The sequence below is a fragment of the Plecotus auritus genome, assembly GCF_963455305.1.
Source record: "Plecotus auritus genome assembly, chromosome: 7".
NCBI classification, from domain to species: domain Eukaryota; kingdom Metazoa; phylum Chordata; class Mammalia; order Chiroptera; family Vespertilionidae; genus Plecotus; species Plecotus auritus.
Window position 1 is genome coordinate 30,669,903 of NC_137774.1, and position 26,366 is coordinate 30,696,268.

General features: G+C 48.2%; 1 protein-coding gene and 1 pseudogene across 2 annotated transcripts in view; one reads left to right on the plus strand and one right to left on the minus strand.

Moving 5' to 3' along the window:
• MYO1D (myosin ID) overlaps positions 1-26,366 on the minus strand; it is a 283,903-nt gene that overhangs the window by 23,308 nt on the left and 234,229 nt on the right. The gene's annotated exons all lie outside the window — the stretch shown is intronic.
• Positions 5,203-14,551, plus strand: LOC308254216 (coiled-coil domain-containing protein 28A-like; annotated as a pseudogene). The gene is made up of 5 exons: positions 5,203-5,252; positions 7,263-7,369; positions 8,343-8,359; positions 10,351-10,419; positions 13,831-14,551. The product of its transcript is annotated as a coiled-coil domain-containing protein 28A-like (transcript).

Consider the following 26,366-nt stretch of genomic DNA (forward strand, 5'->3'; position numbering starts at 1 on the left):
GATGGGAGTATGGAACTAAGGGGTGGTACGAGGTCCCTGGTGACAGGGAGACCAAGAAAAACCAGCAGGGAAAGAGGTCCCAAAGCCAAGACTGATTTATGCTACACTTTTGAGGCCAGCTCTGCCTGTGCATTAAAAAAAAAAAAAAAAAAAAAATTCAGAGAGGAAGAGAGAGAACCATCAGTTGGCTGCTTCCTGCATACCCCACACTGGGGATCGAGCCCGCAACCTGGACACGTGCCCTGACCAGGAATTGAACTGTGACCTCCTGGTTCATAGGTTGATCCTGGGCTGCCTGTGCATTCCTGTCCCCCAGCTTCTTAGTCAACAGTGCCCTCTCCTACCACATCCCTGCCTACATACAAGAAAAATGCCTAGTGACAAGGGGGAGGGAGGGCCCGAGGGCCTGCTAGTGGCCGGGAAGAGAAGGAAGGAAAAGAGATGGGAGGACGGAGGGCAGCGAGAAAGGAAGATTTCAGCACAGGAGTGGACCTTCCTTCCAGTCCTACAACTTCTCTGACAGATAAGGAACTGGCACGAAGGGGTTGTGAACTGTGCAAGATCACTTAGGCAGCCCGTGGGGGAAGCGAAACTCTCACCTCGACTTCAGATTTCCGGTTCAGCGTCCATTCATCTAGTTTATGAGGGGAAGGGGAAGGGAAGAAGAACCGGATGCCATCAAGAACGAAAGAGCAAAATGCAAATGAGAAACAGAAGAATTCTCCACAGGAAGCGCAGAAGACTGATAATCAGTCCAGTAAGTCCAAGCAGTCTGTTGTGACGAAACGAGGCACCGAGACGAGAGCGCCACTTCTGGAGCGAGACCGGCTGGGCGAATCCTGACTTCGCCACCGGCAAGCAGTAACCCTCCCTGAGCCTCAGTTTCCTCAGTCGTGAAACGTGGGTAACAGCGGCCACCCACAGGTTTTGTGCAGATAAAAAAAAGCCGGCTCCACAGCAAAGAGCTTTGTCAGCAGAGTGCGTGGAGCTCCAGTGCGATTAGGACAATGACCACAGAGCTCCTAGCGCCAGGGACACATCGACGACTTCTTACTAGGAAGATGCAGTGAAAATTTTGTTGATGCCTTCCTAAGCGTGGAAAAGCACATCTATTTTCTTTGGCGCTAAATGGGTGTATATATATATCTTTTTGAATTTCCCATAATGAAAAAAACACACAAAAAACTTCCTTTTGCTTTTGTCTTTGGTGGGGCATGCTTCCTTCTGACACCAACTTACTTTTCTTGGTGAGAAAGTCCCCGTCTCAGTTTCGCAACTAAAAAAAAGGGTTGCTTCTTAGCAGAGCGTCACAATTTCTCCACGCCACCCGGCTTAGGCATATGATGGAAACAATGAAGTTTCATATTTCTAATTACTTTCCTTTTCCTTGAGAAATCAATTGGACTTATAGATTATAGCGAGATTAGGAATTCTCAGTATGAAAGAGTTCAGGTGCCAACATGCTTTTTTTTTTCTCCCTTTCACCATCTGTAAAATGGGTGCCACGCGAGGCTCAATCAATTATCTGAATGGGGAACGGCAGGCTCCTGGTGCTGTTTCTTCGGCCCCTCAGGTAACAGTCATCTGACCCCTGATCCAGTGGCTGAAAGACAACGCCCTCCCCCCCCCCCCCCCCGCCCCGCCGTCCCCTCGTCCCCCAGGTGGGTTTCTGTGGCCTCGTCACTCAGGGACCCCGCTCCTGAGGAGTTCTACATTCGTGGATATTTTTAGCCTCATTTACTTTAGCTGGTTCCAATGCCTTCACCACGTGGTTGGCAGCTGTGGGAAGCAGCTGCCGGGTTTGATTTCCAGTCAGTAGCACTTGATATTTCTTGTCAGGTAATTTCTAAAATTCCTTGTATTTTTTTCAGGTGATCTCAACACTTTTTTCCTCCCTCCCCGAATCTAAGGTGTAACCTCGGAGCTGTGCATCAGAGAGCCTGCTCCCGGTTGGGGATGAAGCCAGAACCCTGCTAGAAAGGAAGACATATTTCAGTGTTCAGGACCCACATTTTTCAGGCCCAGAACTGCCAGGTTCTGCTATCAGAACTCTGAGACAGTGTGGTGGGCTCTGGTCCTGACAGCTTCCCGAAGGCCCTCCCCCCTAGTTCTCCAGTTTGAGTAAGGAGCCCGCCCTCTGTCTCCTGGGAAAAAAGCAGAGAGGATGAGGGGTCTTGCTGGCTGCTGGGGACCTACCTTCAGTGACAACGGCTGCAAGGTACAGGAGGTAGTTACTCAGCCAGGGCAAGACTGGACGGGGCCCCGAGCCACCTCCTGCTCCCCTGCCATCCTTTCTGTCCTCCACACGCTTCCCTGTCTGTCTCTCTAGGGCAGGGATGGGGAACCTTTATTTATTTATTTATTTCTACCCAAGGCCATTTGGATGTTTATAACATCATTCGAGGGCCATACAAAATTATCAACTTCAAAAAAATTAGCTTGCTCTATTTGGTCAAATGTTTAATGAACTCAACCCAACTGGCTCTTAGCAGGGCCAGACCCAATGGTTTTGCAGGCCTGATACGGCCCGCGGGCCACACGTTCCTCACCCCTGCTCTAGGTCATTCGGCTGTTAAGTCTCTTGGTTCACCGCATACACCCGCCTACCACAGTGCTTTAATCTTCAGGCCTTTTGCACGCAGTTCCCACCTGGAAGACTCTTGGTCCCTTTTCCAGATCCACTGCTATTTGTCATTTGAGTCTCAACAGTGACGTTACTTTCAGGAGCCTTTCCTGATCCCCCGAGGCAGGTTAACTGTCTCCTGGATGCACTTAACACATTGGACTGTAATCGCCTACTTGCTCACTCCGTTCGCCTCTAGACTGGAAACTCCTGGGTCGGGTCTGGGTTTTATTCACCATTGCATCACTGTTTCCTAGCCCAGTGTCTGGCCTGGCACATAGTAGGTGCTCTGTAAATATTTGTTGAATAATGTTCCAGACCCACCAAGAACTCTCTCCATGTTTTGTTTTGCCTCCTGTATCAAACTCTTTGTTCCTCGAATCATCTCCAAACCTATTTTATCACAAAATCCATTCAAGCAAAGTCCTTTGTTACTTCTGAGTTTGAAAAGAATCTTCTTCAATTGTGCATGTAGGTATGAAAATGCGGCACTGCAGACTCCTAGACAGTGTCTGTGTCTGAGATAAATACATAAATGACAAGGGAAATTCTGGCTGGGTCACTGAAAAGCACTGAGACTGTTCATCTGTATCCTGGTCATTCTTTTTCATGAAGCAGCCTTTTTTTTTTTTTTTGTGGGTGGGTAAGTTTGGACCCCTATTTTTAAGGCATAGTTATTCTTGACAAGGAGAAAGCATAGGTTTCCAACCAAGAAAAAGCTCCCATTGACCATCTGGAACTGTTTTCCCTTTCCTTTCAAGAGAACTCTTCTTACAGTCGAGAGGAAATTTTCAATCACATGCAGTTTCCACTAATGTCCCTTCACCCCACACCCCACCTTCTGCTGTGAGCAGATAGGAACAAATGCCAAGAGCGGCAATTATCAGCAGCTCCACGCAGCCCCTCTGCTGGTCTCTCTACAACCACTTTTCATTCTTTTCACAATGGGTGTCTCTCCCCGGCCTCACCATCCAGGGGTCGTTCAAGCAGTGGCGTCCATGGTGTGTAGGATAACAACACAGGCCTCTTATAACTGCAACACCGTATTTGGCACAGGATTCAACCCTTTGCCCAGTGGCACCCGAGGCTGTGCCTGGTGCTGCCCAATCCACCCTGGATGCTGGCAGGATGACGGGCTGGTGGTGGCCGACCACAGGAGGGAGGGTCCGTGCGGCTGTCCCGGGGGTGTGCACAGAGATGATTGGTAACTGTGTGTCGAGTCCATGGAGAGAGACACTGCCAGGCACAGCGGACTCTACGCCAAAGACCTGCTCTCGGTCCTCATGGATTTTACATCCTGGAGAGAGCCTGACAGACAGGCCGAGGCAAGGCGATTCCTGCCCTAGTCAGAGCTAAACAAAAGCAGCCCCGCTTGATTCTTGCATCAACAGAATTGGTATACTGGGGATGGACCCTGCGTAAGGCTCGCACCTCTCCGTCCCACCGGGCCAATGGTCTGCGGAAGAAGTGGCCTGATCAGAGGGTCGGACCTCCTCCGCCCGCTGGAGAGCTGGTGGTAAGACACCCTGTTGCCACTGCAGGTGGCAGGAAGCCAGAAGGCAGAAATCACAAGCGCAGCGAGCGTCTCCTCAGACTCAGGAAGTTGACAGGGAGAGGAACCACCCTGACCTAGAACGTGGGGGCAGGTGTGTGGGAATTGCGGGGAGGGCTAGTGTGGCAGGCTGAATAATGGCCCCACAGAAGATATCCACATCCGCATTCCTGGGACCTGATACGGCAAAAAAAGGGACGCTGTGGATGTGACTGCACAGGCTCGTGCGACGGGGAGATGATCCCGGATGGTCCAAGTGGACCACAGGTGCAACCACAGGCGTCCTTTAAGAGAGAGGCGGAGGAGAGCCGACACAGACAGAAGAGAAGGCAATGTGATCACAGAGGCAGAGACTGGCGTGATGTGGCTACCAGCCAAGGAGTGCTGGCAGCCCCCAAAAGCTCGAGGCGACGCGGAGCACACACTCCCCTGGAGCCTCCAGAAGGAGCACAGTCCTGCCAACCCTTTGACCTTGGGCCAAAACGGAATCAGTGATACTGACTTTGGACTGCTGGCCTTCAGAACTGAGAAAAATTTCTGTTGTCTCTGCCACCAAGATTATGGTAGTTTGTTACAGAAGCCATGGGGAGCGAAGACGGACAGGGAGGTGTGCCCTTTGATGAGACTTGCGATTCGGTTCCAACAAGCATTAGATGGTAGGACTAATAAGAGAAGAGCAAACAGCCCACATTACTATATTCAGCAGGTTCAGCGAGTACGAAATTCTGAACACACACACACACACACACACACACACCCCTCCTGGAGTGGAATCATTAACGGTTCTTACCTAGCTTTGCAGTGCTGGGTCACCTCTGAGAGAAACTCATGGTAAATCGGAACAGGAACTGGTGAAATGAGGAAAAGAACCATGAAACAAGCTCCCCAGCTCGGTCAGGGCGGGTCCGGGAGGCATCGCGGACGCACAGTGGAGACAACGGTGGGAGCAGCAGAAGGTAAGTGGTCGCTTGGCGAGGGGTGAGCAGCCTGGACAGAGGGGCGAGGGGCACGCCCGCCAGACCCAGGGATGGGGAAGGGCCTGTTTTACAGCCTGAAGAAGCTGCTCCCCGAGGAAGGGTACGGGAACCCTTTCTTAGGAATAAATGTTATCTTCTTGGGCGTATGACTTATTTTTAGAAAGAGGAATGTAGGGACCTTGAACTGCGAGGTGCGCTGCATGGATGTGGCCAGGACAGGGTGCTGGGGTGCTGCCTTTTGCTTACAGCATGGCTTCAGGCTTAGGACGCTAACATGTTTCTATGGTCTCTCAGATGGGAGCTGGAAGAGGGGCCCAGGAGGTGAGAAACCCCCGAGCGAGACAAGCAAGAGAAGGATGCGCTTCGCAGCCTTGGCAGCGTTCCAAGGGGCTCTCCAGAGACCAGGCGGATCGCTGTGGGCGAGGCCTTGTGCTGACTTCCAACCTGAAACCAAGGCGGGGACCACACAGTCTTCCCAGGGGCGCCCGCTGCATCTACCTCGAGCACCCTCGTCCCAAACCCTGCCTTCCTGACGGGTCGGCATCGCTGACGGAACGCTCACAGTACCCACAGCACGGAGGAAGTGTCACGGGGGTTGGCAGTGAAAGCAGACGGCACAGTCTCAGTTCTCCAGGGAGAAACAAAGAACGACGCCCAAACCAAGACCAAAACCAAACACACAGGTGACAGATATCTAAGGCAGTGACACCCAGAGGAACTGGCAAAGGAGCGAGGATCTGCGTTCGTGACGTCCCCGGCTAGGCTGTCTCTGTGGCCTTGGGGAAGCCACAGAGCCTGTCTATTTTCGTCCATCTGTAAAATAAGTTTACTACAATAACATGACTCAGATGATTGTGAGAATTAAGTGAGATTACGTGAAGGCACTTTTAAAACTGTAACAATGATATCTCAAAATACAATGTATAGCATAAGGAAATATGAACAAAATTACAGGGAGGAAGGGTAGAGAAAATATAGCCTGTTAGTCTAATTCCAAGGATATAATTTGTTGTGACTCATAAGGATACTCTGGGATAATAATGAGAGCGATCATTCAAGAGGAGAGAACATCTTGATACTGAGCACAGTCTATGTTGGTTGCTGCCTGCCCCCTTCTTCAGTGCTCTGCGGTCCGTCCCTTTGGAGAGCGGATCCACCCCGCTCCAACCTCGGGCCCTGCTGCCCATCACAGGGCCACACTCCCACTCTCAGGGACGGGCACGGCATCTGGACCCTGGTCCCTGGCCCTCAAGCTTTAGCCTGGATGGAGGGCATGTGAGCTAATCAGAGCTTGTCCTTGGGATTCATCTATTTTGAAGTATGAAAGGTTTTTCTCTTCCTCCAGGTTGCTATGCTGGCACAATGCAAGCCTGGAGCTGCCCGTGGCTGATTTTCCCAGCGCAGAGCCTGGAGTAGGCAAGGGTTAGGGGAGTGGAGAAAGAGAGCAGGGCTGGAGGAAGAAAGTGGGTCTTGATTATGATCAAGTCCTTGGTTCGAGCGCTTAAGTCTCCAGGGTCCTACAAGTCTGGGTTTAAACAGATCATTTCATCTGAAAGAGTTCTGATCAGACAGTAAGCTTACTCTGCCACGCTGAACGACCTTGAGGAGGGCAAATAAGAATGTTGGAAAAAGACTCTACAAAGGCCATTGTTTTTCCTTAAAAACAAAACAAAATAAAACCAACAACAACACAAATCAAAACAACAACAACGAAGGGTGGGAACCAGCTCAGCACTTAGAAACATTTGTCCTCAGTTTCCTAAGCCTGGCTCAGCAGGACCCTCCGCTGCACTGCTCGCACACAAGGCCCTGGGCACGCAGGATGATAAGCGCCGGGAGGGCGTTCAGAGAGGGTCTGGCTAGATCACCCCAACACCTGACAGGCATGATCAGCCAGGAACGTGAAGTCAAAATATACACAGACAATAACGCGGGAACGTGAAGAGGCAACAGGGAAGCTTCCGAAGGATGAAGTGCCAGATGTTTTTCATAATTTGTTTACCGAGCAGCAACAACGGGAATCGCACAATGGTACTGTCTCAGAGGCCAGTGCCCTTTAAGCAGAAACTCGATCTTAACGGCTGTGTCGTTATCTGGTTGTAAACCACAGTACCAAGCAGCTGATCCACCGGCTCCTACAGGAGGAGAACAGCTCAGGTCCTGGAATGCACCACTCTGGTTCTGATGGGACTGAGGATGCCCCTGGCCATGCCCCTGGTGAGCGTGGAGCCAGAGACAAAGGAATGATAAACATGCACATCTTTCTGTGACTCCTCTGATCTCCATCTCCCAACCAGATAGGATCTGCCTTCTTTTGAGCCTCCTCACAAGCTTACATCTGTGACAGATGGCGCCTACGCCGTGACACGAATTCAGAAATCAAGAGATCGTGGCAGGTGAAACTGTGTCGTGCCAGCATCTTATGGTGACCTATGGCCTTCCAAGAGGTTCCCAAGTGGGGCATCTGGATTAACCTGAGAAGCATACGTGGGGAATCTTAAAAGTTGCTGAGAGCCAGTGTCAGGTAGACAGTCTCGCTGAAAACCTGGCGCAGGTGTTGGGAGTGCCCAGAGAGCGATGCGCCCGTTTTGCTGCAGGAGAGCCGAGGCCCTCCACTCCCACTGTTGGCTGAACAACAAATCCATGCAGCTTTATCTACACGAAGGTTATCTCGCTGGGTGGTTACAAAATGAATGAGACACATCCGCTTGAAGAAGCCAGACTTCGTTACTGCGCCCGGCTTCCCTGGGTTTTCTGCGGCACTGAGTTCAGTCAGTTGTCGGCGATTTGCCTTGGTTTTTGTTCCTGGACCTCCCTGGTGGCCGGAGAACACTCTCTGTGGTACAGCATGTTCTGTCTTCCTACTTTGTTTTTAAAACCTCACCTGAGGATACTTATTCTACTGATTTTTTTTAGAGAGAGTAGAGGGGAGGGTGGGGTCGGCGGGGGGGCGGGGGGAGACACACATCGATTGGTTGTCTACCGCATGAACCCCAATTGCACGGGCCCCAACTGGGACCGGGGATGGAACCTGAAACCAAGGGTTGTGCCCTTGACCGGGAATTGAACCGGAGACCCTTCGTTCTGCAGGCCGATGCTGTAACCACTGAGCCAACCAGCCAGGGCTTGTCTTCCTACTTTTTAATCATCTTCTGGTCCCTTCCTCTTCCTTCTGCCTCCATAACTTCAGGTACTTTCTACATGCTGGTAACTCCCAAATCCGTATCTCCAGTCCACTAGAACCCCAAACCTTAGACTCAAACCACCCCGGCACGTCTCCACTTGGCTGGGAGGCAGCTGGGTGTGCTGTCCGGCCACCCCTCGGCCAGAAGCCTGCAGGTCCTCTCTGACGCGGCCTTTCCTCTCCCGCTACGCAGCATCCATCAGCAAGTCCTGTGATTTTACCTTGTAAATCCCTTCATCCTTTCATCCCCACTGCTACCTCACTCTTCATCGCATCTCCCCGCAATGGCTGCTAACAGCTTCCTCTGGTATCCCTGCCCACCCCCCCAACTCTTCAAGCTGAACCAGAATGACCTTAGTAAAAGGTAAATATGTAAGTTACAAATCCCGTCTCCCGCTTAAAACCCTCGAGTTCCTACTGCCCTGGGGGGCTGGTGTGTGTGTGTGTGTGTGTGTGTGGGGGGGGGAGTCCAAATGCTTGCTGGCGCCTCTGTGATCTGCTTCCCTCTCTGGTTCCTGCCTCTCCCTCCCTCCCTCCCTCCCTCCCTCCCAGGGTTCCTGCCTCCCGCTCCTCCAGTGATCTCAGGTCTCCACACTTCCTGCTACCCTGGCTTTCACAACTGCTTGTCTGTGTGCGCTCTCCCCACCTCCCCCCGCCCGCCCCCATTCGGAGTTCATCCTAAGGAAGTAATTGGAAGCTCCAACAAAGATGGATCACAGGATGCTCATCACGGCACAAATTATAATGAAAAACTTAAAAACTACCAAAATGTCCAACAAACATTTTTTTTTTGATTTAAGAATGTTTTAAAACTTATCTTTATGACAAACATTTTTAAGTTAATTAAGTTAGTTAATCCTCACCAGAGGATATTTTTTTTCATTGCTTTTCCAGAGAAAGCGGGAGGGAGGGGGGGAGAGAGAAAGAGAAACACGGATGTGAGAGAGACACACTGATTGGTTGCCTCCCACACGGGCCCTAGTGGAACCTGCAACCCAGGTACATGCCCTTGGCTGAGAATCGAACCTACAACCCTTCGGCGCATGGACTGATGTTCTATCCACTGAACCACACCGGCCAGGGTCAACAAACCTACTTTTTAAAGGACAGCATGCAGGTGTGTGTTATATTTGAGGAGAAAACCAAGGTATCAAGCGTCTTTCCATCACGTCCCAGATACTAAACTAGGAGGGGCACGTATTTATTTCTGCGTGACAAAGTTCTAGGGCAGTGGTCGGCAAACTCCTTAGTCAACAGAGCCAAATATCAACAGTACAACGATTGAAATTTCTTTTGAGAGCCAAATTTTTTAAACTTAAACAACTTCTAACGCCACTTCTTCAAAACAGACTCGCCCAGGCCATGGTATTTTGTGGCAGAGCCACACTCAAGGGGCCAAAGAGCCACATGTGGCTCGCGAGCCGCAGTTTGCCGACCACTGTTCTAGGGGATTTTAATTTTTTTCCTTTTGACTTTTCTATGTTTTCTAAAATTTCTCCATGAGCATGCAATCATTATTTTCATAATTATGAAAAAAACAACAGCCAATACTTAATTTTTTTTTTTTTTTAGAGACGACCATCCCTGGGCAAGGTAACACAGGGCCGATGTAAACAGGGAAGAGCCTATTTCTCGGGGAGGACTGCTTGGCAGGGCAGGTTTAAATGCTTAACTGGTGTGATATCAAAGCTCGCCAGGGCGTCCGGAGATAATCTGCGGCCACGGGTGAGGGCAACAGCTGAAGAGGGTGGGGGGTGTTTCCGCGGATGCTCCACTAACAAATGCCAGGGCTAATCTTAACTCCTCATTTTTGGGATGTGTTTTCACTCCTGACTAAATCCTCCCTCCTTTCTCTCCTCGGCCCCTCCGTGGATGTGGGCACACGTTGTGGTCTTGTTCAACCAGCCGGGGGTGGGGGTGGGGGTGAGGTGGGGGTGGGGGGGCATAAGAAGAAATGGAGTCGAGTGAGTGAAATGTGGTTAATTCTCACCCGCCCCCCCCCCCCCCCCCCCAGCTGCTGCACGTCACTCAGCAGGGAACAGCAGGTGTCACCCTGCCAGTCCGGGGCCTGAGAGAGCGGAAAGTGAGCACACAAAGGTTTTGTTCTCCAGAAAAATGAAAATCATGCAGCTAAGCCCGTACAGCTGTATCCAGTGGCCATTTGGGCTACATTAGTCTTTGCAAAGTAACAGGAGACATGGAGTGCACGCCTGAGAATTTTACACAGTGTGTGTGTGTGTGCGCGTGTGCGTGCGCGCGCGTGCGTGCGTGTGTGTTGGGCGGGGGGGTTTGGCCCCTGGAGGGGGGTTGCCCCCTGAATGGAGCACAGATGCTCCTTCCGTTAAAGGTTCTTTTCTGTCTTAATTAAATTTGGAGTTCAATCCATAAGCAGTGTTAGAGGGTATACTTTTGGGAAAACAAGATCACACTTGCAGCCTACACAAAAAGGTCCTTTTAAAGCACAAAATTGGAAATACAGCCTCTTTTGCTCATTTAAGTATGATTGCTGATTAAGTTTTCACTTTAAACTCTGACCCAGCACATAGCATTTGTTGCAAAGCATGTATTAAAATAATTAAGCAAATAATTGAAAAACATACTTTTTGAAACAAAGATTTCAGCCCTGGCCTGGCAGCTCAGTGGGGTGGAGCATTGTCCTGGACACCAAAAATATTCTGGGTTCAATTCCTGGTCAGGCACAAGCGTAGGTTGGGGGTTCAAGCCTTGGTTGGGGCACATATGAGAGGAAGCCGATCGATGTTCTGTCTCTCTCTCTCCCCCCTTTCCTACCTGTCTAAAACCAATGAAACATATCCTTGGGTGAGAATTGAAAAAAAAAGTCTCTCTGAAGAGAAACAGTAGAATTCGTGCACAGGTGGGGTCCCTCTGGGTGGCCTGCAGGGATCGGGCCAAAACTCGTAGTCCAACGCTGCCTGAAGCTCCTACCTGCCACTCCCGCTCATCCCGGCCCCACTGTGCCTGCCATGGGCTCGCGCCCAATCAGCCCCGATCAAGAGAGGCTTGCGCTGCTGCAGCAGCGCTCACGAGCCATGAGCCCTGCGTCTGGTGCTCTCCCAAGGGGCGTGGCCTGCGGGATTGGTCTGAAACCAGCTCTCCGACATCCCCTGAGGGGTCCAGAGGGTGCAGGTCAGGGTGAGTGACCCCACGGGTGCACAATTGGGCCGGGGAGGGACTGTGGGAGGGCTTCAGGGCATGTCCAGTTCATCTCGCTCAGTCCTGATAGGCTGACCACAGCAGCAAGCTAACCTACTGGTCGGAGCATCTGCCCCCTGGTGGTCAGTGCACATCATAGCGAGCGGTTGAACAGCCTTAGCATATCATTAGCATATTACGCTTTGATTGGTTGTTCAGTTGTTCTGCCGTTTGGTCTATTTGCATATTACCCTTTTATTATATAGGAGGATTGATAGAAAACATAGGAACAATTAGGTAATATCTTTGAAGATCTCAGAGTGTCTTCCCTACAGAAACAAGACTGTAGCAATCTGCGGGAGAAGGACACATTTCTTTCTCATACTTAACTCTATTCCTGAGGAGAGTGTCGGTACTCAAAGTCATGAGGCAGAACATAGTGAGAGACCAGGGAGCAGGAAAGAGTTATGGGTCCCAGGGCTACAGACTCTGATTCTGTTAGTTCCTAGGTCTAGAAGAAAGCGAGCCAGCGAGAAATCAGTCATCTCTGGATGAGGGAAAACAAAAGAAGATCAGTTACAACTCGGAAGGGGCCTTTAGTATTACAGCTGGATAAAGTGAGTGGGTTCTTATTGGTTTAGATATTAAAATGACCCATTAATATGGCTGTTTGGGTTAAATGAGTGATGAGGCTTATGTGCTGACTGAATTTCCTTGATTTTCAAATGGCTTGTTCTAAAGGGAATGCCAATTTATTAGAACCACACTAGAATTACTATTCTCAGAATCACATGTAAGGTGGGAAAAAAATGAGAGTACGAATAAGAAAATATTAGGCAGTATGTATTTCATCCTCAAGTTTGAATTGTTTCTTGGAATCGGATCTGTAGACTTTTCCACTTGACACCCTTAAACATTGGCAGTATTCCAGCAATTGTTACCAACTCCTTGAAGCTTCATTGCCCAGGGTTTCATTTTGGTGGTTTGGAAGAAAGTCCCATGAATTGCATCCTTTCACAGTTAGAAATCGAAGGGGGCGGGGGGCGGGCGGGGGGGAGTTACACTTCTTGTTAGCAGGAAGTGGAGGTTGGGAAGGGATTCTATTTTTGAGGTTGAAAGGCCACCTTTGACCCAGAAATGTGCGGCCGCATAAAGACATTTCTCTGTTCCGTCTTAGTCGATTTACCCAAAGAATGGAGAAACACAGCCCGGTTTCCTCCTGGGGTCCTGAGATAATCCCTATTAACCGCATCTCAAGAATTTTAGATTTTCAGGTGTTTAAATGATCTTGTGTGACCCATGCATGTCCACAGTCACTTTAAATTTAGATTATTCAAAACCTTTCAAATTGAAATCTTGATTGTATTCTAAGATATGAGGGTCAGAATTTATTCTTCTGGACCAGGGGATGGGAAACTAAGGCCTAAATCTGGCTTACTGCCTGCTTTTGTAAATAAAGTTTTATTGGAACACAGCCATATCCATTTATTTACATATTGTCTCTGGATGCTTTTGTGCCATAATGGAAGAGCTGAGGACTTGCAGCAGAGGTCATATGGTCCTCAAAGGGGTCCCCAGAGAAAACAATGCATCCATAGAGAAGAAAATGTAATCCTCCCATAATGGCCGCTCTGAAGGAAACGTTTATAAAATTATAGTAACAGAAACACTAGTTACTGGTTTCGATTTAGAGTCAATCATCGAAGTATAAAACAATGTAAATATTAACAATGTCAAAAAAAAAAAAAGCTAGAGCTGGGAAAAGTTCAAGAAGGGGCACGTATATCTATTCCACTTGGGGGTGTCTTACGAGATGGCGCCTGAAGTTGATGGGGCATGAAATTTTCTTTTTATTTCACTGATTCTAAAGCTCACATTTAAAAAAATCCTTTAATGTCTTTGAAACTGGGATGCTCCTTACTCTTTTTTTTAAAAAAAATGTATTTTTATTGATTTCAGAGAGGAAGGGAGAAGGAGAGAGAGATGGAAACATCAATGATGAGAAAGAATCATTGATCGGCTGCCTCCTGCAGGCCCCTTCTGGGGATCGAGCCCGCAACCCTGGCATGTGCCCTTGACTGGAATCGAACCCGGGACCCTTCAGTCCGCAGGCTAACGCCCTACCCACTGAGCCAAACCAGCTAGGGTGCTCCTTACTCTTGATGATACCCTAATAATATAATTGGCAGTGTGTTTCCCTTAGTGGAATATAAAATAATGGGGTATCTTAAAATAGATGGCACCTTAGATCTGATGATGCAGTATCTTGCGTTGGAAAAGTAACCGATAGTAGGTAAATAAAGGGACCTGTGGTGGCACGGGGTCCGGGATGTGACCCCAGCTCAAGCTGCTTTGGAGGCTGGGGTGGCGGGGAGAAGAAGCATGGCAGGTTGAGGAAGAGGACCGATCCCCTCCTTCCTCAGGTTGTAAGAAGCTCACCTGGTGCAATAAGGAACTTAAAACAATGGAGGAGTGGAAGGTAGGAGGAGGGAGTCCTAAGTCTTTCAGTGCCCACTCTACGCAGGTTGTTAATGTCCCCCAAAAGGCCATTCCAGTGAGTCAAAACACAGGTGTTTCAAATCCAGCATCACAGTCAACGCCACAGCGACCAAAGCTAAAAGGAGTGATGAGAGAAAAGATGGAGCCTCGAAGCTCGGGGTGGAGACGGAAAAGGTGCTCAGCATTCCGACCGCACCGATGCCCACGGCGGTCCGGAGGGGGCGGGGCTGCTGGCCCTGGGGATGATTTCCCACTCTGGAAAACTTCAAGCATCGGAAGGGAACCTTCCACCGAGCAGATGGAGCGTGCTCGGGGAAAACAGGAGAAATGAGCTCACCTGGAGCTCTGTGGGGAGCGAGGAACTTCCTGAGGATACGAGGGAAACAGCTAGTGCCTCTCGTCTGGCTAGGCTTCCGTCGGGTCTAGAAGAACGGAATCCATCCAGGCAAAAACTCCGTCTGGCAGATGCACAAGATGCTCCCAATACTTCTAGCAGCTGGAATGAAATGCAGTTGCTTCCCTGTGGTTTGAAGAAAAGCAGCATTCTTGACTTTCCCAGCTGAACCCAGGGGCAGAGTCATCTCCCAGGACGAGGAATGAAAGTCATTAAGCGCAAATGCAATGGCTGTTTTCACGTGCTGCTTTCAGTACTGTGACTCGCTGTAATTCGCCATCACCGGAGGCCTGGCCCTTGTCGAAGGCTTCGTCAGGAACCGTGATAGAGGTTACTGCTGCCGTCTCGGTTATACGCGGTGCTCAGTGCTGTGGATGGGCTGGGGGTTTATCCTTCCTGAGCTCACCTAACTTCTTCCGCTGTTGGTCCCAAGTTGAAGATGCTTTGGGCGGCAGCCCGGCTTCTGTTTACATTGGACAATCAGTACACACACTGATGTGTTTTCCAATGGCCAGCGTTATCAATGTGTTATATTAGTATTTGTGAAATTTGCTATTTTTAATAAAGTGATTGTTTTTAAAAAGTAACCAGTAAATCATCAATAATGAAAAAACTAACAATAATTGGGAGGGAGGGAGAGACTAAAGGCAGCTAAATAAACCATCATCCCTTATAGTCAAAGGTCAATAATGTCCAAAGCAGTAGCAGAAGCACGTTGTTTATTTATCTTTTCATTATAAACTTTTCCCCTGTTTGATTTTTAAAAAGTATATAGATATATATTGATTTCAGAGAGGAAGGGAGAGGAAGAGAGAGATGAAACATCAATGATAAGAGAGAATCATTGATTGGCTGCCTCCTGCATGCACCCTATTGGGGGTCAAGCCCCACAACCCAGGCATGTGCCCTGACCAGGAATGGAACCTGGTCATCCTGGTTCATAGGTCCACGCTCAACCACAGAGCCACACCAGCCAGGTTCCACTATTTGATTTTGAAAAACCATATGGTATTAGTTTCTTGTGGCTGCTGTAACAAATTACCATAAACTTGGTGGCTGGAAGCAACAGAAATTTATTCTCTTACAGCTCTGGATGGCAGAGTCTGAAATCAAGATGTTGCAAAGGCCACATTCCTCCAGACTCAGAGGCTCTCGGGTTCCTGGCCGCTTCCAGTGTCTGGTGGCTGCATTCCTCCAAGCTCTCCCTCCACTGCCTTCTGTGTGTCAAACCTCCCTTTGCCCTTCCCTGTCCTCTAAGTGCACGTGTGGTGGCCTTGAGGACTCACCTGGATAATCCAAGAGAATCTCCGAATTGCAAGAACCTTAATTTAATTATATCCACAAAGACCTTTTCTCCAAATAAGTAACATTCACTGGCTCTGGGGATTAGAACATGGACATGCCTTTGGGAGCCATTATCAGCCTACCCATGGCATTAGTTTGATTAAAAAACCCCCACAAAAAACAAATCTTAAGTCATTCTACAATTTGAAGTCCTTTAGTGCCTACCCATAAGTTCCAGGATCAAGTTCAAATGATCTTTAAACCGAAGCACAAGAAACAAAAGAAAAATTGAATAGATACACTGGACTTCAAGATTAAAAACTTTTGGACTTCCAAGAACACCATCAAGAACATGAAGAGCCAAGCCACAGAATGGGAGAAATATTTGCAAATCATATATCTGATAACTTAGAACTCAGGGAGAAGAACACAACACAATTAAGCAAACTGGCAAAGGATCTAAATAGGCATTTTTTGAAGGAAGATATAAAAATAGCCAATAAACACATGACAAGATGCTCTACACCAGGCGTCCTCAAACTACGGCCCGTGGGCCACATGCAGCCCGCCGAGGACATTGATCCGGCCCGTCGGGTGCCGCTGCCTGTCCTGCTTAGCAGCCGACTCGTCCCGGGCCCGCAGTGCGCATAGGAATTTGTTCATAGTTTTTTTTTTTAAAACTATAGTCCGGCTCTCCAACGGTCTGAGGGACAGTGAACTGGCCCCCTGTTTAAAAAGTTTGAGGACCCCTGCTCTACACCGTTCGTCATCAGGGAGCTAAAAATCAAAACCACAACGAGATACCACTTCATACCAACTGGGATGACTGTACTAAAAAAGGCAAATAACATCTATTAGCAAGGAACAGAGAAATTGGAAAATAATCTGGCAGCCCTTCAAAGAGTTAAACATGGAGTTACCATATGAGCCAGCAATTTCACTCCTAGGAATATACCCAAGAAGAATGAAAACAAGTCCACATAGAAACTTATACATGAATGTTCACTATAGCATTACTCATAATAGCCCAACCCAAATGTTCATCAGCTGACAAAGAGAGAAACAAAATGCTGCATGAACTCACATAATGGAATATTATTTGGGAGTGAAAAGGAATGAATTATGGATACCTACTACGACTTAGATGAACCTTGGGAATACTGAGCTAAGTGAGAGAAGCCAGTCACAGGACCACATATGATATGATTCCATTATGTGAACTGTCCAGAATAGGCACATCTATAGTGACAGGAAGTAGGTAAGTTGAGGAGTTTAAAGGGAATGGTGGTGGTGGGGTGACTGCCAAAGGGTATGAGGTTTTCATTTGGGGTGATGAAAATGTTCTAGGTTGATTATGGTGATGATCACACAACTCTGAATATACTAGAACCAATGAATTGTAGGCTTTACTTGGGTGGATTGTATGGTATGTGAATTATCTATAATAATAAAAGTGTAATATGCTAATTAGAATCGACGTCCTTCTGGATGAAGCTGGGGCTGCAAGGGAAGCCTGGGCCCCAGGTGCCTGCTGGCAGCTGGATGGAAGCCCGGTCCCGGGTGCCAGAGGGAAACTGGTGCCGGCAGCCGGGGGAAGGAAGGCCTACTCCTGCATGAATTTTGTGCATCGGGCCTCTAGTATTCCAATAAAGCTCTTTATACACAGATTAGAGGCTGATGCATGAAATTCATGCCAGAGTAGGCCTTTGCAGCCACAGCCAGCCTCAGTGGTTGCTTTGATCCCGCGGCTGCAGCCCCAGCTTCGTCCAGAAGGTTGTCTGGAAGGATGTCCGGACGGCCATTCGGTCGATTTGCATATTACACTTTTATTATTATAGATAGTCTATAGAATCAGAGTCTTAAAAAATATATTTTTACTGATTTCAGAGAGGAAGAGAAAGGAAGAGAGATAGAAACATCAATGATGAGAGAGAATCATTGATCGGCTGCCTCCTGCATGCCCTCCCACCCCCCACTGGGAATTGAGCCTGCAACCTGGGCATGTGCCCTTGGCCGGAATTGAACCCAGGACCCTTCAGTCAGACCCACTGAGCCAAACCAGCTAGGGCTAATCAGAGAGTCTGTGGCCCAGTTTCAGTTCTGAGAGAACACGCAGATGGATGAGAGAGTACATGCATGTCACAGGCTTAGCAGGGCCCCAGCAGGTGGCAGATCCCTGCACGTGGGCAACACTGCTATTACCTGCCCGGCATCTGAAGGCACTTGGCCCCTGCCTATTGGCCCCTGGTCATCACTTTAACCCTGTGTCAGGGCAGTCTCCTCCGCACCCCTCCCACCTCACAGGCAGCGGTACTCAATGAGCAGAGTGCCCTGAACCGGCTTCAGCACACCTGCTTTTACTAGAGGACGCTCTCTTTCTCCCCTGCCTTCAGCCTGGCTCATTCCCCTTCCTGCCCCCTTCTGGGTTTCCTGAGCTCTATCTCTTCCAGGACGCTTCCCCTGGTTCTGAAGACCGCCCTGCCCTTCCCACTGGGCCGCTGTTCCTCCTGGGAGCTCCCACAGCTGCCCGCTCACTCCTGTCACAGCACTTACCATTCCCGATGGCATCTGCCTGCCTGCCTCACGTGTTACGCATCTTTATATAAAGATGCCTAGCAGAGGGGCAAAGAGTAAGAAATGCACCTGCTAAATAACCGCGGGCCATACAGAGAAGAGTTCTGGTGGTGTCAGCAGTAGAGTAACATTTCCCCGGGGAAAAGAAAAGATTTTTCCTCTTGTATCCAGACTAAAGCACTTCCCTGTTTCCCTGGGCCCCAGCGCCTGGCAGGTGGCTCTGGTCCTTCCCTTCCCCTGCGTGCGTGCGTGTGCAGACCTGCCCTGCTGTCTGCTTCCCACCGCGTGACCCGGGACAGGCACACGGTGTCTCTGTGACGCAGGTCAAGCCCTGCTTCAGCGGTGGCCCTGTCTGTTTATTAACACTTTACTGACGCACAGGTTCAGACGCGTGTGCTTCGCGGGAAGGGGCGTCTAAGGAGCAAAGGCAGCATGAGGGTCACTCCTGGCAGCGTTTGGAAAATGCACTTGCAGGCCCTGTGGGAGGTGATGCTCAGAGAAAGCCAGCAGTGTGAGCACGAGAGGGAATGGCTGCTTTCTAAATGCACCCCCGATCCTAAGCTCAGTGACTGACCCAGGGAGGCCTGTAGGAAACGCCCTGTGACCCTCAGAGGTTGTGAGTGTCCTAACCCAGGGTATCCAAGCCAGGGCAGCAGGACTTGGGAGCCAGTGATCTTGAGCTCCACCCCAGTGATTACTGATAATCCATATATGTCTGTGAACCAGGTGAGAGTGATTTTAAAGATAAAGGCTGCCACACTGCACCACTCCAGGTGCTCTCGCTACATCCTGATAGATAATCCTGCATACAGGAAAGCAGTAAGGGCTTGCTTATTTTTTATAACACTGGCCTTTAAAAAAAATACTATCCAAAATGTACGCATAACTTAATGAAATGATGATTTTTTTATTTTTACTCTGCAACTTTAAAAAAAATTATTTTTGTTAATCCTCACCTGAGGATATTTTCCCATTGATTTTTAGAGAGAGTGGAAGGGAGCGAGACAGAGAGAAACATCGATGTGAGAGAGACACACTGATTGGTTGTCTCCACACGCTCCGACCAGGGCCAGGGATCGAGCCTGTAACAAGGTATGTGCCTTTGACTGGAATCGAACCCGGGACCCTTGAGTCTGAGGGCTGATGCTCTATCCACTGAGCCAAACTGGCAAGGGCTACTTTGCAACTTTTGAATATTCCAAAGCTATCCCTATACATCTGTAGAAATAAATCTCTTTTTTTCCCTAAGTTCTTTAACAACCACAAATAATCTTACACAAACAGAATTATATATATATTTTTTGGTTCAGTCTTCTTTTTCCTTTTCAGTGATATATTTTAAAAATTTATATTTTAGAGTTTATATCCAAACCTGAGGATGACTGAGTAGGGAAAAATTTCATTATTAGCCACATCGTGGACGGTGCTCTTAGCAAATACTAGCAACCTTTCTCTTGTCTTGTCCCCAGTGCATTTTACTGATGAGGGTTAGAAAAGCAAAGGCCGGCAGCTCTCACGGGTCCCAGGAAAACACGCCAGATGGCAATTCTCAAAGTCAGTACATTCATATGCAGAAAATGAGACTCAATGACATATTCTTCAGAGGCTTCCTAGCATCAGCAATTACTTTTCCTTCCCTTTATTAAGACCGAAAAGGAGCAACACTGGCACGTGCCCACTCCCCGCCCCAACCCTGACCTTCTATGCATATGTGTCTATATATACACACTGACATATACAGGGTGGGACAAAAGTAGGTTTACAGTTGTTCCTATGGAAAATAACACAATAATAAAGAATAATAAAACCTGTGTTTCACATACAACTATAAACCTACGTTTGCCCCATCCGGTATAAATGCATATGCAAATTAGCCAAATTTCCTACCTTATTAGTGGATCTGGTAAAATATTTGATAGAGGATAAAAATGAGTACTTTGAGCTCTCTGTGATTTTTCCTTCTCTGAGTTTCCTCTCTTCCTTGTGAGCACCTGCGTTCTGGCACCTGCATGGGGTGAGCGGAGGGGCGAGGAATGTGCCCACCTGCCACGCGCCATCACAGACCCCCCCTTTCCTGACCCCTCCTCCCCAACACCTGTGGCTTGGAGTCTGCCCCTCTCCTTAAGCAGACTGGACAGTGACGTGGGCGGAGGAGCCAGAGGGAACGGAGCTGAAATCCTGACTCCGCCGCTTACTAGCCGTGGCCGCTGGCGGCAAGGGACAAGCATTTCTGGGTCTCAAGTTTCCTCATCTGGAAAATGGGAGGAATACCACCCCACTTCCTACTCATGAGCCGCTCTGAAGAATGGTGACCACTGCCTCTCTTCTGCCCTGTCTGGCCCCTAGGTCACTGATCCAGACTCAGGTTCTATTACTCTGCCGGGCAGGCGGCAGATTTTCATGAACAATGACAGCGAGGTGGGGAAAGTTAGTTGTTATACATTCTTATTGTGATACAGAACCTCTCGGTTCAAATTTTATATGCAATCACCCATATGAATGAACCCGTTTTCTGAACGTGTCCAAATAATTAAAAAAAAATTATCACCCAAGTATATTTTTTCCATTGCTTTTTTTAGAGAGTAGAGAGTAGAAGGGAGGAAGGGCGGGACGGAAGAGGAGAGAGAGAAACATTGATGTGAGAGAGACACACTGATTGGTTGCCTCCTGCATGCAACCCATTCGGTTCAGGGATTGAGCCTGCAACCCAAGTACGCGCCCTTGACCTGGAATTGAACCCGTGACCTTTCGGTGCCTGGGCTGATGCTCTAACAGCCAGGTGATTTTTTTGGTTCCATAATAAGTGTCTCTCTGCTCTACATTGAAGAATAGAAGTAGGCTGACATCCTTTCCCCCTTTGCTTCTGTTTACATACAAATAGAATTTAAGATCTGTTTCTCTTTTCTGGTTTTTTTTTCTAAAGGACTTGGGGTACTTGAGGGTATGCATCTGAAGTGCTGGGCTAGAGTACGGTGACTATGAATCTCATTGGGTTTGAATAGGGCACGCTTACGGTGGAGACTCCTAGCAAACAGGCACCGAGGCCTTCACACACCAGGTGGTGCAGAGTCAGCGGATTCCCTCCCCTTGATCGGCCTGCCCCGCGCCCCAGGCTGCCCTGTGCCGGCCGGCTGGCTCTGAGCAGGTATCCATCCCTATGCTGCACTAAAGGAGCTGCCTGTCCACTGTGGACTTAGACACTCTGAGGGCTGAACAGTAGCTCACCCACTCTCAGGTTTTCCTTTGAAATTCAGTAATGAACTCATTAAATCACCAACTTGTTGTGACAGGAAGTCATTCAGATGCTGATGTTATTGCCATGGAAACCATCCTTCTGCCGAGCTCTGAGCTGTCTTTGCCCAGGAGCACCCTGGCTCCATAATCACTGTCATCCCCAAATAACACGCAGCCATCACGGCTCCAGCAAGTCCAGAAGCAGGGGGCATACAGAGCCTATTCCTGCCTGCAGATGAATCCTGGGTTTTCACATTTTTAGCACACATCTCTGGTCTGTACCGGCCGTCTTTTAAATTCCGACACGCTGGCTGCTTTCCAGCGCCCTTCCTAGAGCAGCAGACAAAGGATTTTTGGGGAGATCACTGTCAGGGGATACTGTTTAAAGAGAACCTACTGCTTCCCCAAATCTTTGTACATCCACAGACAGAAAAATGAGTTCTCCTGCCTTTTAGGAGAGACCCCGAGAGAGGACGCCAAATTCCATTGTAGTTCATATCCTATAAAACCTGAAGGTTTCCTGGCTAGATCAGCAATGCCCCAATGCAAGTTCAAAGCGATATTTCCTTACTTTGTGAGCATCACCTAGACTAGGGGTGGGGAACTTTTTCTCTGCCAAAGGCCACTTGGATATTTATAACATAATTTGTAGGCCAAATAAAATTATCACCTTAAAAATTAGCCTGCTCTATTTGGTCAAACATTGAATTAACTCACCCCTAATGCCTTGGCAGGGCCAGACCCAATGATTTCTCAGGCCTTAGATGGCTCTCGGGCTGGGCGTTCCCTACCCCTGACCTAGACCCGTAGTCGGCAAACTGCGGCTCACGAGCCACATGTGGCTCTTTGGCCCCTTGAGTGTGGCTCTTCCACAAAATACCACGGCCTGGGCGAGTCTATTTTGAAGAAGTGACGTTAGAAGAATAAGTTTAAAAAATTTGGCTCTCAAAAGAAATTTCAATCGTTGTACTGTTGATATTTGGCTCTGTTGACTAAGGAGTTTGCCGACCACTGACCTAGACCATTGCTGAGATCCATTCCTGAAGGCTGACCAAGTCAGAGAGGAGGAACGCATCTCATGTGCAGCAGCCATCAGCCTTCTTGTACATGTTACAGCACCTGTTAGTCAGCGAGTCTGTAACTGTACCCTTCAGTTACTTAGCACCTGACACGCACTGCACCAGGCATTTTACATTCTGTTTCATGATTTAAATTAACCTACAGGAAAATCCCACGAGGCAGCTATTTTTGTCCCAATTTAACAGCTAAGGAGTGTGCAGCGCAAAGCAATGAGGTGACTTTAATAAATGCCGTGCTCTCCCATACTGCATAGGGGTCACTATGTCTTACCTCCTGTGTCCAGAGGCATCAAGGTGACTTCCGCTGCCTTAGAATCATAGATGCTCGGACTAAGCCTTCCGGGGTTCTCTTTTCCAACCCACCAGCACCTCCTAGGACATCCCAGGTGACCGTCTGGTCTCAGCTGTGTATCTCCAGGGGTGGGGAGCTTACAGCCTGCATCTGGACAGCCTCGTTTAAAAGCTCCTCTTCGTCCGTTCATAACGCCAATGAACAGCAATCATTGTTGGAGCTTCTACTGAGCCCCAAATGGAGGAAATGTGGTGTTGGCCCAAAGCTTGCCCTCGGGAATATCCAGGTACGAACGGGAGAAGAGGGAAATGAGAAAGGGGCCTAGGAAGCAGTGACGGCCAGGGCCCAGCAAGAGGCTCTCAGCAGCTCGCTGACTCTGACCTCTGTCCTGTGGGAAAGAAGCGTGCACCCCAGGACCAGTGGGAAGCTAAGCTGCCTTTTCTTTTTTAAAAAAATATATTTGTATTGATTTCAGAGAAGGGAGGGGGAGAGAGAGATAGAAACCTCAATGATGACAGAGAATCACTGATTGGTTGCCTCCTGCAGGCCCCACAGTGGGAATTGAGCCCTTAACCCAGGCATGTACCCTAACTGGAAATCGAACCCATGACCTCCTGGTTCATAGGTCGACAGTCAACCACAGAGCTAAGCCAGCTAGGCTAAGATGCCTTTCTGAATAAGATGAGAGAGAGAGAGAGAGAGAGAGAGAGAGAGAGAGAGAGAGAGAGAGAGAGATTTCGATTGGTTGCCTCCTATACACATACCCCAACCATGGATTAAACCCGAAACCTAAAATATGTGCCCTGACTGGGACTCAAGCCCACCACCTTTTTGGTGTATGGGATGATGCTCCAACCAATGGAGCCACTTGGCCAGGGCCGTTATCACTTTTTATTTATATATATACCTCTCTCTCTCCAAAATGCATGACTGTTATGACTATAAACACTACCATGTAAAGATGGGCAGTGAGTGGTGCCCCCCGGGCCACCTTCTGAGGTTAGGAGGGTCTCAAGCAGAGCACGCGCGGACCTTCCCACTGGATGAAGCTCTGCGTGTAGTGGTATGAAACTTCTGCTGGTGGGAATGAGATTTATCTTACTGCTCATTTGCTTCTGCCCTGGACTATGAGCGCTGTGGTGGCAGGTCTGTGATATATGCAGGCGTCTGTTAGCTCTATCACTTGGGGCAAGTCTCCTTCATCCCAATGCTTCAGTTTTCTCGTCTGTCAAAGGAAGGATACTGTCACCTCCATTATCTACCTTCCAGGGAAATTGTGAGGTGAAAATGCAAAGTGTGAATACCCTGGGAAATGTATTGAATCCACAAAAATGTGCCTAACTCAGGATTCTATGGTAGCGAATACTTACATATAAATAATTTAATTTAAAGCTCAATATCTATGTTACATCAAGTCTATTTACAAGTACCATGAAAACACAATGATTTTCTGAGCTTTTAGCACTGATTAACTTGAAGCAATATTCAATATAAAAATGTTTCTAGTCCAAAGCTGTGATTTTTTTTTTTTTTGTGATTTTTGTCTCGTGATCTTACTTATGGCAAATATTAAAGCAAAACTTTTCAGTTAATCACAGAGGATTAGCAAGGCCTCCATAATACTGCATCATTAAAAACAAGCAGCTCACCAACTCAGAGTCCAGCGTTTTCAGTCTTTAAAGATTTGTTTTCTAAATAATTAGAAAATGTACTTGTGAGTATACTCTGCCTACCTCTAAAAATATTTGGGGAGAGCTTACAATACAAGGAACAGACATAATCAAAGCGAAGTAATTTAAAAATAATATTTTCATCCAATTCACAGCCATTTCTTAAGAACATCTGTGGAACGGAATTAATCTAGAGTTACAAATGAGGTCTTCTATAGTCTCTGACACTGAAGATATTTTATTCTCTGGAACTAAACATGGAGCTGCTGATATCTGGAAATAAATGACTTCTGGGGGTGGGGGCTTGTGAAACTGTGGATTTGGAATGAACATTAATACAATTACGAAGTATATTAAAAATCAACATGCAGCCCATGCCCGGATCACATGTTTTACTGCCATTTGCATGTGACAGCTAGTCTTATGCAGACTATGTTAAGAAAACCACAAAAAAAAGGAAATAGCTCACGAAAAAACAGAGGAGCTCAGGCTAACTGGCTAGACAGGGACTCAACCACGTCCTTTTCTGCCTCTGTCCACCTCTACATATCCTATAGGCACCACCTTATATGAATCACAGGAGAGAAATGTTTTTGGCAACTACATCCTGGACACATCCAGCTTTACTAGTAGTCTTCTCCATGTGACTGACACACACACACACCCCCACCCAGGAGGCACTGGAATGCATGTGGTGCTTTTTCCCAGCAGTCTTACCTCCATTATTATGTTTGACCTAGACAAACATTTAAATATTCTGCTCTTCCGAAGAAGGCAGTAATCAGCACGAGGTCACATCTCCTCTTGGGTGGAAGCACACTGTCCGTTCTCTCTCCCCTATATTCCCACTAGGATGAAAGCCCTGCCACAGGAACTCTGCCATGCTCACTCCCTGGTACAGTACCTGGCACACTGCTGGCACTCAATATTTCTTGAGTGAATGGAGTGAATATTTTAAGTCTCTCCTCCACTGGCTATCTGCTTTTTCCTCAGCCTATAAGCATGTTCAGATCTCCCCCAAGAAATAAAAGACCCAAAAGCCCACCCATTCTTTTCTCCCCACCAGCCACAAAAATTTCCCTGAATTAAAATAAACTGTCCACAATGCCAGTGCCCTTCTAGCTATTGCTTCCTCTCATCTTACCTTACAGTTAAGCTTCTTAAGAGACTAGTTTATATGCATTATCTTTGTTTCTGTACTGCCTATGCTTTAACCTTTACAACCTATCCATCCACTCATCCATCATCTATCCATCCACCCATCCATCACCCATCCACCTATCCATCCATCCATCCACCCACCCACCCATCCATCATCCACCCACCCACCCACCCCTCCATCATCCATCCATCCACCTACCCATCCATCATCCATCCACCTATCCATCCATCCACCCACTCACCCTTCACCCCTCCCATCCATCTGCTCTTCTGTCCACCTACCCTTTTCCTCCCTCCTTTCCTTCCATCCATTCACCTGTTCTTCCATCCTCCCTCCTTCCTCTGCTTCTGTAAATACCTATCAGTGCCTTCTCTGTACTGGGCATTGTGCGGGGCACCGGGGACAGTCTTTGTAGTGGAAAGGTTTCTGATCTGGCGAGAGAGACATGTCTAGGGGCTCGGTTCCCTTGGTACTCAGCCGTGTGCTACAGTAAGCGAAGCCACAGAACAAACGTGGAGGGTCTTCCTGGAGAATCAGCTTTACTCCATGGAAGCGACCGGAACCCTTTAACACTTAATGAAATAAAAACCAATATTATGAATGGCAAAAGGAAAAAGCACGAATTGTTAAAATAAACACAGGACTTTGAAAGGAAGATGCTGGGATGGTACCAGGGAATCTTTTTTTTT